The following is an 11,644-nucleotide window of genomic DNA, read 5'->3' as shown; positions in this document are numbered from 1 at the left end:
ACACACACACACACACACACACACATACACAAGAAGCCAGCAGACTGTGTTTAAGTAAAATTATAAATAAATAAATCTTCAGCCGTCTGGAGTTCGGCGTTTTTACGCACCGGTTAACACTGGTTGTTGTTTGCAACAACATAACAAGCAATACAATAACCCCTGTGACAACAWCCCCAACAGCAGCTCCTTGAAGAAAAACTGTTATTTAGCAGGAATGACGCAGGATGTAGCTGAAACCCAGAGCGCTCCTTGGTGCGCTTTTACGCACTCGCTCCACTAAAAGCTGCGAGACACGCGCGTTATAAAAGGGAGATGAAGCCAAATGAATACAGCCAATGCAACATCACCAAAAGTGTTGGTGTGATGGGTCCAACGCTACTCTTGGAGTGGATAAGATCGAACACCAGTGACCCCCACCCCCCGAAGTCTCCACAGTTCGGACAGGTTTAGCTGTGTGCGCTCATTACGGACCTACATTTGACAGCCTGTGAATGCAGCACACAGGAGAGAGGAAACAATGAGTTCTGCTAGAAAAAACAAAAGAATAGGGGACAGGTTTGTCATTTGATTCCGGTGGGTATGAGTTGGTTTTTCTTTGCGCGTAATTTGGGAAGTGATCACCAAATTGCAGGTAAAATGAAACAAGCAAACACACCGGTCTATGGGAATCATTTTTACACACTCCTCTCTACCTCCCTCCCTCCCTCCTTTCTCAGGCGCGCGCACGCTCTCACCCCCTTTGCGCACTTGGTTTGGGAAAAAAATCTGGGATTGATTTTATTGGGGAGTAGCCTACCCGCGGCTCGTTTTACACATGGATACTGGACAGCTTTCATTTGGTGTGAGCGCCAGGCGCGGATGGATCCAGCGGCGCAGCTCCTCTCGTTCACGTCCCGTTTCAGTTTAATGTTTTATTGCTGTTGTCGTTTTTATTATTATTGAGGCGAATGTGAGAGGAACGAAGTCTTTTCTGCGCTTGGAGAGGAACGCTTCTGCTCTGGATCTCTGCTTTCAAATAAGCCTTCCACTTGTGGTGAGTTCGTTTGGGTCACTCTTCAGCGCGCTGTTTTTTGCACATCATCTCTAACACAGCAGCGGGGTTTTCCTCTGCGCGCTGTTTGTCTTATATGAAGATAATCAGTGCCATTAACTTATTAGAAACTCAGGCTGTGGGGTCGTGAGTGTGTTGGATGTTTTATCAGCAGGACGCGCTTGGATCAGAGTGCGTGGGTCAACATGGACAGGTGTCAGCCTTCCACCTCACGGATCTCCGCATTAAAAAGAGCTCATGTAAAAGTTTATTAGAGACTTAAAGCAGCTATTTGTTTCTCAATTTGTGCACTTGACATTTTTTTCTTTGCCAATATTTGCACATTAAGTAAAACACCTTAATTTATTTCTAATTTAGAATTTCATGTGGCAAAAAAAAAAAACGTTGGGAAAGTTGAGCAGTCATGAACTCTATCTGCAAGCAGTTTCAACAGACCGTTTATTCCAATTCCTTATCTAAAGTGCTCCACTAGCCCTAAAGTATGACCCTGATGCACTCTAAAGTGTCACCCATTTGACCCACTTCGCACTCCCACCCCTGAATAGAAGCAGTCAATGAAGAGACACGTTGTAAAACGGGATGTTTAAACCAAGACAAAGCAGCTGCTCATCTGGAGTGCAGCCACAGCTGCCTTCTTTTTCTTTGCAAAAAAAATGAATCTTCATCATTTAACTGCATCGCTCCCTGCTGCCATCAGTATGGCAGTAGAGGCAGCAAAGATTTTATTCACTCCTGTAAAGAGTGTGTGTGTGTGTGTGTACACTTGTGGTGTGTGGAGCTGCAGTAACCAGAGAAGACCGTTTCCTCCTGACTTGAAAAGCAGATTTTTTTTTTCAGGATTCTTGGCTTCATACCTGCAGAGTGCAGTCAGCACTTTCAGCATGTTTTGATTCTGTTGCTTCAGCCACTTGATGTGGCAAAGCAGCACYGCTTTTGGTCAGTCCTGACATTTTTTTTTATTTCTTAGTGTAACATCATTCACTGAAGTCTTTTTTGGTTTTATTTAAAGTAAGTGATGATTCAGTTAAACGAGGACCTTAGCATTTCTGGAAGAACTGCATTTTACTGCCTTCATGCCAGTTTGAGACCAGGACCGTTTTGTGTCGAGAAATACTTTTAAAATTTTATTTGTCGCATACACAGCAATACACAGTAAACAGTTAAAACAAAAGCACACAATAATGGAAATGCAACAATGCAAAAGATGCCAGAAAAAAAAAAAAGAAAAACGATGTACAACATRAGTAAAATGTAAAGGAATTTTGAAAAGTGACAGGAAAAAGAGCAACGGAATAATATTTTTGAGTAAGGTTTTAGAAGTATTACATATACTGTAAAAATTGTGAAAAGCAGATCGTCCATGAGTTACTCTGTGTCAATTTTTTTTCGAGATTTATATGTGCGATGCAATGAATTTTAGTTAAATTTTATGTTCAAAACAATACAAAATTTAAAACTCAAAATGTTGTAGCCAATATGAATGAGCCTAAATAGATGTGACACTCAGACAGCTTGTTGGGAATGACTCTCGGCTGCTACCACACGAAACTTAGGGTTTAAATCACTCAGCATGACAGGGTTATAGTCATTTTGTGTTGACTCATTTTGACTAGCTGTACCTGCCAACTTCATGTGGATTGGCCATACAAAGATTAAATCAGTTGTAGATGTACAATCACTCATTATTTTCTGAGAGTTTAATTAAAATTTGTTTAGTGGTTTGTGAAATATTTTGCTAACAGGCAAAAATTGTCAAGTCCAAATATTTATTCTAAAAGGTTCAAGCAAACATCATGTGTAATGCATAGCACGTATGTGCTGTGAGTGATGCTCAGCTACAACTGCACCCAATTTTTGCACAATATTTGTAAAAAAAAATGACTAAATTATAGTTTTTTTGGGCGAGTTGTAAATGTCAGCTGCTTGTAGTGACCGTTTTGAATSAAGCTGACTCCAAAAGTTAATCAGTTGTAGATTTGCATCMAGTGATTAGTTCTTAGAAATTTCATTAGAATCCCTGCAATAATTCATGAGATATTTTCCTAACAACCAAAGTTGACTGTGAAACGTTGATGACAAAATTTCAAGCAAAAATCTTGCACAATCCTTAACATTTTTAGAGCGTGTTTTGTGAATCAGTCTAACCTACAACCACGCCAAACTTTAGATTAATATCTGCAAGACTGAGTTTATTACAGTTAGTTTTGTGTTTCTAAAGGTCAGCTGGCTGTGGCAGCCATCTTGAATCAAGCCGAGGCCAAAAGATAAATCAGTTCTAGATGTACAACAAATTAATACTTTTTGAGCATTTCAGTTAAATGTGTCCGGTGGTTCATGAGATGTGTTGGTAACAGACAGATACATGAACACACACACTTTACTGGAGGTCTGCGCTCGCCCTTTCAGTAAGAAAACCCATCATTCATCGGTGGGAGCRCTCAGAGATGCCTGTTGGTGTGGGAGGAGGACCCCGGGGCAGAGATTCACATCCACAGCCGTTTCCTGCATCCTGTCAGGCCTGCATTTGCCAGCCACACATTTTATCCAGATGCAGTGCAATTTGTGTGTGTGTGTGTGTGTGTGTGTTGAGGGGGGTCCATATGTCCATAGTGTTAATGCCCACCTGTGGTCTAAGTTTAGAGTCGATTTCTGCTTCTCTGAAACAACTGTAGATCAACATCTCAGGTGAGATGGGTGAATCTAAACGTACGTGTGTTTAACAAAAGCAATTTGGTGGAAGCAGCTACAGTTCTGATGACATCCTTCATAAAAGACTTGGTGTTAAAGCAGCAGCCTTCCTCCAYAAAGCAGGAAAATGTGTTTTGAGCTTTAATTCTCTGATTTTTGACCTTTAGGCTAAAACCTGTTTTCCTGAGTAAAGATGGAGATWAGGAGGAGTGAAACGAAGAATGTGGTCTAAAGAAATTTGTTTAATTTGCGGTAGGTGCCATCCTTTGTAGAATTTTCTAAAAACCTAAAAAAAAAATCTTGTTTGTCCATTAGCAGCATGTGTGTGTTTAAGTGTGTTGTAGAGAACCTGCGAGCACTTAATAAAATGATTAGTGGTTTTCTCCCCCTGTGAGTTCAAAGTAGGTCCGTGCAATTGGCTGTGGGCTAGAGGTTGCTCTTGTACAGCAAAAAAGAAAAAAGCTGTTTTCCCTGGTTGGGATGTGTGTGTGTGTGTGTGTGTGTGTGTGTGTGTGTGTGTGTGTGTGTGTGTGTGTGTGTGTGTGTGTGTGTGTGTATGAATCTTGCTCACCACAGTCAACCTTGAAAATCTCTTTTCCTTAAAACCTTTCATTTCTCTAAATGGGTTACTTCCCCTCACATCCAGGGACACCTGACCTGCCCATTGAGCCGCAGTCCGGGTTATCCTTGGAAAATCTTCACTCAGTCCACTCACTTGTGCCGAGCACAGGTCAACTGGAGAGGATTAACCTCTCCACATCTCTCTGTTATCTCCGCTCCGCCGTGCTTTCTCATGTGGCTCTGACCGTCGTGGCGGGACTGTGGGTGTCATCTCCTCCTCGCATCTTGACGGCACATGGAGGGGAAATACTTCCTCTGGTTGAAAAACGGGATCACAGCTCGACACGGGCAGCTGTAAATTCTCCCCCAGACCCCCAGACCCTGGTCCCCTTCGCTCCCAGATCCATCATCCTGTCAGTTAAAAATCCGAGACAAAGTGCAACTTTTGCCTCCCTCTCACGTAGCGCTCGAGAAAAAGTGTTCATCCTAAAATTTGAAGTCAAACCCCTGCCATGGTTTGTGCCAACATGTTGATGAGTTGCTGCTTAAGCTACATTTTTAGTCAAATCTGTGGTAATTAGTGTCTTCTGCTTTTGTTTGCTCACATGGCAGGAAGGCAAAAGTTAGCAAAATATCTCATGAGCAAGAAAGCAAGAATTATATATAAACATCTACAACTGATTGACTTCTGGGGTCATCCTGATTCAAGATGGCCACCACAGCTGATCAGCTTCTGTGAACACAAAAAACAGCTCTAACTCAAGTCAACTCTACAGATAAGAAGCTAATATCTGGTGTGGTAGTAGCTGAGAGTCGTTCACAACATGTCTTCTGCTACTTTTTGGCATGAAGGCGGCAGACGCTAAACATTTTTTTAAACAATATCAGGTTGTTGTTTTTTTTTTTTTTCAAAGCTGTGGTTGTGTTTTACTGAGCAACTTTAAAAAGTGAAACAAAGTTTAGATTTGTTACATTAATGCTTAATAATAATAATGTTTTGGCTGAAAATCAAATATTTTCTAGATAAATTGTATAGTTATTATGAATAATTAAACTTCTATATTAATTCTTAACTTTAGAACAAATTTGATTCATTTGCACTTTTTCATCTGCACTGTATTTATTTCTATTATAAAAGATCTGAATTCATCTCTTAATCAGGAAGTTTGTCGTTCAGGACAATATTTATTTAGATTTTAGTTCTGTTTAAAACTGCTGCTATTTTCCTCTTCCTTTCTCACCTAAAGCTCTAATTTCTTTGAAGCTTCYCTTAACAGCAAACCTTGCCAATGAGCCTTTTGTTCCTCAGTCCTGATGTGCGTATGTGCAATAAAATGTGACAAAAGCAGCTGCTGAACCCATCTTTCCTTCACAACCTTGCCCTYATTTTCCCACCTCGTTCTGTCTTTGTTCTCCCCTCTTTGCTTGGTTCTGGATCAGGTTCTGCTGATTCAAAGAAGTGCTTTAAAACTCAGGGTCAGCCATGTGGGCTTAGCCACAGAAGCTTTTCTGCATTCCTTCGCTGGGCGTTCAGCCTTTCTTCTTCTTGTGTCTCTATTTGATGGAAGTCTAAAGACAGTTTTCAGCTCTGTGGATCCTGATAGTCTTTGGATCTGTTTGCTTCGACTCCTCCGGACCAAACTTTCAAATCTGATGTGTCATTTAATGATTAACGGTTTTTATTTGAAGGCTGGATTGGATTAAGCTACAAAAAGCTTGTGCACATTTCACATTTAGCGACACACACACACACACACACACACGACCCTCTGAGTGGGCTTTAAAGCTTTGTCAGTGATCCCCCCTGCTAATGACACCCTCAGCTGTGAGAGTTGACCCCCTCCTGCCCTGAAGCCCCCTCCCAGCCCACCAGCCCCCTCACATTTATCCTCAGCCCTTAATTAATGCCAGCGGAGAACTCGGGAGTATTCCACACCTCCAAATCCACCCTCACACAAACAGTGAGTCGGATCCTCCGGCGGGGACGTGGCTCTGACCCCCTCCGTTACCTGACTCCTGTCAGTCAGAGTAATTCATGCGGGCAGGCCCATTTTTCTCTTCAAAAAACAGGTCGGGACCGAAGCGAGAGGGTTCAGCCATCGACAGAAGGCTCTTTGTTTTGAGATAGACCTTTTTCTGGTTGATGAGATGTTAATTACTTGTAGGTTTGAGGTTGCAGGTTAATAAAACAGAACTGCAATTTAAAAAAGACACACAATCAGTTGTGGGCWCATTCAATGATTGTTTTCTGAGAGTTTCAATAAAATCTGTTTCGTGGTTCACAGGCAAACTCATTAACGTCCACTTTTTGCTTTTTGGTGGCAGGAAGTAAAAATGGTTCTTTCAGATCTACTCTTGGCTCAGACCACACTGTAATAAACCAACCAGAAGATAGCCAGGTGTCCGAGACAGCAGCCCAGACGTCCTCCATTCAAGCCCAATGGGTGCCCCACTTCTATACCAGCCCTGAAAGTTCTTCTTTTAGTTCCACAGCATCTCAGCTGTTTTTATCCTTTCCTCACACCCCAGCACCCTCCTCTACACCCAAGCCAAATAAAGCCTCTCAGCGACTTCTGTTTTCCTAATCTGTGAACTCTGATAGAGGCACCCACGCTTGAAAGAGATATCTCAACATGGGATGATCTCCCAGTGACAGGGAGAAGCTGTAATAACGTTTCCTGGAATGTCTCTGCTCAATCCACTGGACCACCCTGTCATCTTCCAGTTTCCCCTCTTTTTCTCTGAGTCCTCTTGTCTTTTTGGGGTTGCTTGTTTTATTCCTTACACATTTTTAGAAATGAATCCCCCCACCTCATCATCCGCCTTTACTAACTTGGCTGCCACTAAATGATGGAAATGACTGTACCTCTTTCAGCTCCCAAATGGTTTGAATCTTTGTAACAAAGCAATTTCTCCTTTTTGAAATCATTTTCGTTTTTTGGCATGCTTTTCCTTAATTACTAAATTGCTAATTATTTCCACCAACTGCCAAAAGGCAAGTGATGATGTTTTTGCTTGTGCGTGCGTGCATGGGTTTGTTTGTTAGCAAAATATCTCCTGAACTAAAGAATGAATTTTATTGAAATTTTCAGAACATATTCACTTTTGGATTTCTATTTTATTAAAGAAAACCACCAGAGCTAATCAACCTTAACTCTGTTACTTTTACAAATATTGATCTAAAATTTACTATAGTAGTAGTTGAGTGTCATGTAATGCACATCACACAAGATCTTCGATTAATACTTGGGCTTACAAGATGTCAGGCATTGTGCATTACTTTTTAAGGACTGAAAGTGCTTTACACACACTATATACACACACACACCATATAAACATGTCCAAGACTGCAGATCTGTGCTTATGTCCACCAATGTGGCAAAATATTTTCTACTGCGATCTCCCAGGCTAAAATGTTTTTCCATTTGCATYACGAGATTATACAGCTTCTGTCCATCAAATAACTTGTGAATAAACATAAGATTGGGCAAATTCATATCATGTGCAATTCATTGTCATAAAATCTATTGACAAACAATTTTTGTGCAATTAGTGCCACGTGATGACATATTTTTGTGTACCACACACTGTCAATCAAATGTACATATGAGCCCACTGGTGGAAGGTGGTGCAGAGCATTTAATTATAACTCKTTAAACTTGTTTAATCACATGAAAACACCAACATAAACCAGAGTATGAGGAAAGCCTGAAAATACGGCCAAAGGCCACAATGGGCCTCATGCAAGAACATTTTCTTATTCTTATCCTCAATTTCTTTTACTTTTTTTTCACACAAAGGGCTCGTAAGCAGATGCCATGTCAAATTCAGCAAACGTTTTTATCTTCAGAAGTTTTATGTATTTATTTACCATTGTTTAACCAGGCAAATCCCATTGAGATCTCATCTCTTTTTCAAGGGCAGCCTGAGSGAAACCTATTGTCTATATTTTTGTGTTKTGGGAGAAACTGGAGTACCCGGAGAAAACCCAYGCAAGCACGAGGAGAACACKCAAACTCCACACAGAAAGACCCCAGGTCCAAACCGGGGATCGAACCCAGGACCTTCTTGCTGTGAGGCATCAATGCTAACCACTGAGTGCAGTGTGTAAATGAGCAGCRTAAATATGATGAATGCCACATATTCAGGTGCTCATGCTAGGAGAGGAGATTAGCATAATTACCTCCCCAATAATTCCAWATAAGGCTACGCTTCCTGCCTCACATACCAGGAAGTGCTTAGTCATGTAAATGACAGCAAAAAGCAAAAAGAAGCTCTTCATGATTTCGGAGATTGAATTCCTGCTCTCAGAGATTCGGGAAAGAAAATCTGTCTTTTTAGCAGCATCAGCTGTGGAATTAAAAGACCTGCTAAAGCCGAGGAATGGGAAGAAATTAACGGCTGCAGTTAATGTTAAGGCTGTGTCTCCAGGTTGTTAAACATTTAGTGACTGTACGACCACGAGTGACAAATATTCCATCCATCCATCCATCCATTTTCTGTACACAATTCTTCCTTTTCAGGGTTGCGTGGGTCACTGGTGCCCATGTCCAGCAGTCACAGTGCGAGGGGCAGGGTCCACCCTGGACAGGTTGCAAGTCCATCACAGAGACACACATAGAGACAAACGACACAAACAACTACTCACTCTCTCTCTCACACCTAGGGACAATTTAGAGTTATCAATTAACCTAACAGTCATGTTTTTGGTCTGTGGGAGGAAGCCAGAGTGCCCGGAGAGAACCCACGCATGCACGGAGAGAACAGACAAACTCTATCCAGAAAGGCCCCTGGACCGGGATTTGAACCGGAGACCTTCTTGCTGAGAGGCATCAGCTCTACCAACTGAGCCACCGTGCCGCTGACATAAATATTAATAAATTAAATTAAATAACCACCTTCCAACCAGTACTCCAACTGCTCTGCTGATAGAAACAAGTTATYCACTTTTCCCTGTCCTGCTTTGCACATTAGGCACTGTGCACTGCTGAGAGTCTGCTGCAGCCCCACCGTGAGTAATAAGGATGTTTTGTGAAAATTACAGATTTTTGAGGGTCACAGGTAAAACGTCTGAAGGGGTTGACATGATTCACTTAAAGAAGAAAAAGTTTGATATGAAAGTGGCTTCAAAGAAACATCTTGCCATTACAGTTAATGCATAATTTATGTTGATTTGTAGTTTGAGATCTTGAAAATTTTGTTGTAGTGTTATACAATAGCCTTAATAGCCAATTTAAATTATATTGTTCTGCTACATTCCAATTCAAACAGCATGGCCTATTACTGTCAACATAATTATGGAGTGTGATTATTTTTAACTCAATATCTTCAAACTAATGAAATATAAAGTTATTAGTGAAGAAAATCTGTCTGGATAACAGTAATCTGACTGCTTGTAAAATATACAACAGGTCTGGACCACACGTGAATTTTGTTCGTATCTGAAAAAAATCTTTTTTACAAACAGTTCTTGCATGAGGCCCAACAGTCAGCTACTAGCAAGTGTATTGTCATCCATTAAGCATCATATTAATTGCTATTAGCTAAATACCACAATCATGATTAATTTTATGTCAATATTGCCCAACCCCAWGAGGAAATTATATGAAAGTGTGCAGAAACCAGCTGTTAGTGTTGTAAGGTCATGCAATTTATTACAGACAGAATGGTCAAACTATTGTTTTAATACCACCTGGAATATTAATTCCAAATCAAACACACACACACACACACACACACACACACACACATATGTATTGCCTCTCACAAACAGCTGTTGCTACTTCAACTCCATTTAATAAGACCTTTTCTTTCCCTCACCGAGGCAAACTTGTGGCTTGTTAAATACAGAAACCACTGAATCCTTTGTCTGAAATGCATTATTGATGCTTCAGGGCTCAACTGGTGAAGTTTCTTTGCTGACAATCTGGCAGATCTCACATTCATAAAATTTTGTGGAACCGGCTCACATTTGGCCGATTTTACAGCGCTGAGGAGGAAGTTTTCGGCTTGTAATCCAGACCAGACTTTTGTGCGTTGTTTTGAATCGTATCACAACTGTTAACACTTTGCTGCAAGGCTTGCGTCTTACTTCAGAGAGCAGACTGTGGGAATCAAGCAGCCATGTCACCGTTCTCCCTCTGTTTAATCGACACACTCATCTGCCAGATATGCCTGGAGGAATCCCCCGTTTGACTGAGTTGCACATGAACTGCACCATATTTAGTCATCTCATGTCTCTAAACTTAAATCACCCCCCACCCCTCTTTGTCTTCCTCTTTCACTTTTTATGTCCCGTCTTCTGTCATTTTGACTCTTTCTGTCCCATTTATATCTTTTCTGTCCCTGCCTCAAGAAGGTTTGGGTTTTATCACCATCATGCCTCAAGCTGTTTCCCCTTTCCATCCCTTTTTTAACATTAATGTCCTCAAACATTTGTGTAATTCCCCAGTTTTCTTCCTTTTCTTCCCCTTCTGCTCTTACAAGAACAGAGCAGGAGATAAAGTTAGAATTTCCTTTCCTCGGACAGACATGTGGGTGCTGGGAGCAGCGCCTGGATGTTAATGAGCTGCTAATTCTATCAGTCATATCTACACAAATGACCTGGTGTGAGGCCAACAGGATTTACCAAAACAAGTCCTTGATGGCGTGTCTTGGCTGATAAACTCCCCTCTCCTCGTCTACAGACACTTTCAAATGATAGCTTTATCAAATCTAGCAAGTCCTCTTGACTAAACTGGCTTGTTCTCCACACTGCATTAGAAATATGTTATTTGTGTTGTCAAGTCTTTTATTCTTAAAGAGTGTAATGCCTTTCTGAATTGAAAATGTGTTGGCCTTAATTACTCCCTGAGCAGTTTACAATGTCCGAGAATATTTTTTCAATCCAAGAATGTTCTCTGCTCCTGGAACCTTCTGAAATTTAAAACAAAACTCCTGATTAGYCAAGGGGTCATAAGGAAATAACTTGTAACAGTAGATACTAGGCTCCAAAAAGTAGGTTTAAAGCTACCAAGATCATTAATGTGAACAACAGTTAATCCGTTCTCATCCCTTGAATATTTTTATGAAAGTTGGTGTTTTTTATGCATTTTTCCCCATAGTTAAAAAGGGGCAATATTATGTGTTTCTCAGACATAAATTTAAATAAATACTGTACCATAATAAAGTATCTATCACCTTCAGTTGTTATTAAAACGCTATCTTTATGTTTAAATAGAAAATAAACTTATCTTCTCATCACTTCCTCTTCTAAACGCCTTGAAATTGGCCTCTGTCTCTTTAAGAACCAACTTCTGCCTCTGTCTCGCCCATTTCGGGGGGGGGGGGGGGGGGGGGGGG

The 11,644-nt window shown here is 41.0% G+C and overlaps 1 protein-coding gene and 1 long non-coding RNA gene across 4 annotated transcripts in view; one reads left to right on the top strand and one right to left on the bottom strand.

Annotated features, from left to right (window-relative positions):
- The window catches only part of ntn2 (netrin 2), a 49,252-nt gene that overhangs the window by 1,574 nt on the left and 36,034 nt on the right, over positions 1-11,644 (top strand). For 2 of the 3 annotated variants that reach the window (XM_014008232.1, XM_014008230.1), the window contains exon 1: positions 834-1,036. The exons of the other annotated variant lie outside the window; for it this stretch is intronic. The gene's annotated coding sequence lies outside the window, so the exon portion shown is untranslated. Of the gene's footprint in view, positions 1-833; positions 1,037-11,644 lie in introns of those variants that run through there. 3 annotated transcript variants of the gene reach the window in all.
- LOC106517409 (uncharacterized) overlaps positions 1-11,644 on the bottom strand; it is a 64,834-nt gene that overhangs the window by 21,401 nt on the left and 31,789 nt on the right. The window lies entirely within an intron of this gene.

Source organism: Austrofundulus limnaeus, unplaced genomic scaffold (genome assembly GCF_001266775.1).
Source record: "Austrofundulus limnaeus strain Quisiro unplaced genomic scaffold, Austrofundulus_limnaeus-1.0 Scaffold48, whole genome shotgun sequence".
NCBI lineage: Eukaryota > Metazoa > Chordata > Actinopteri > Cyprinodontiformes > Rivulidae > Austrofundulus > Austrofundulus limnaeus.
This window is presented reverse-complemented; position numbering and strand designations above follow the sequence as displayed.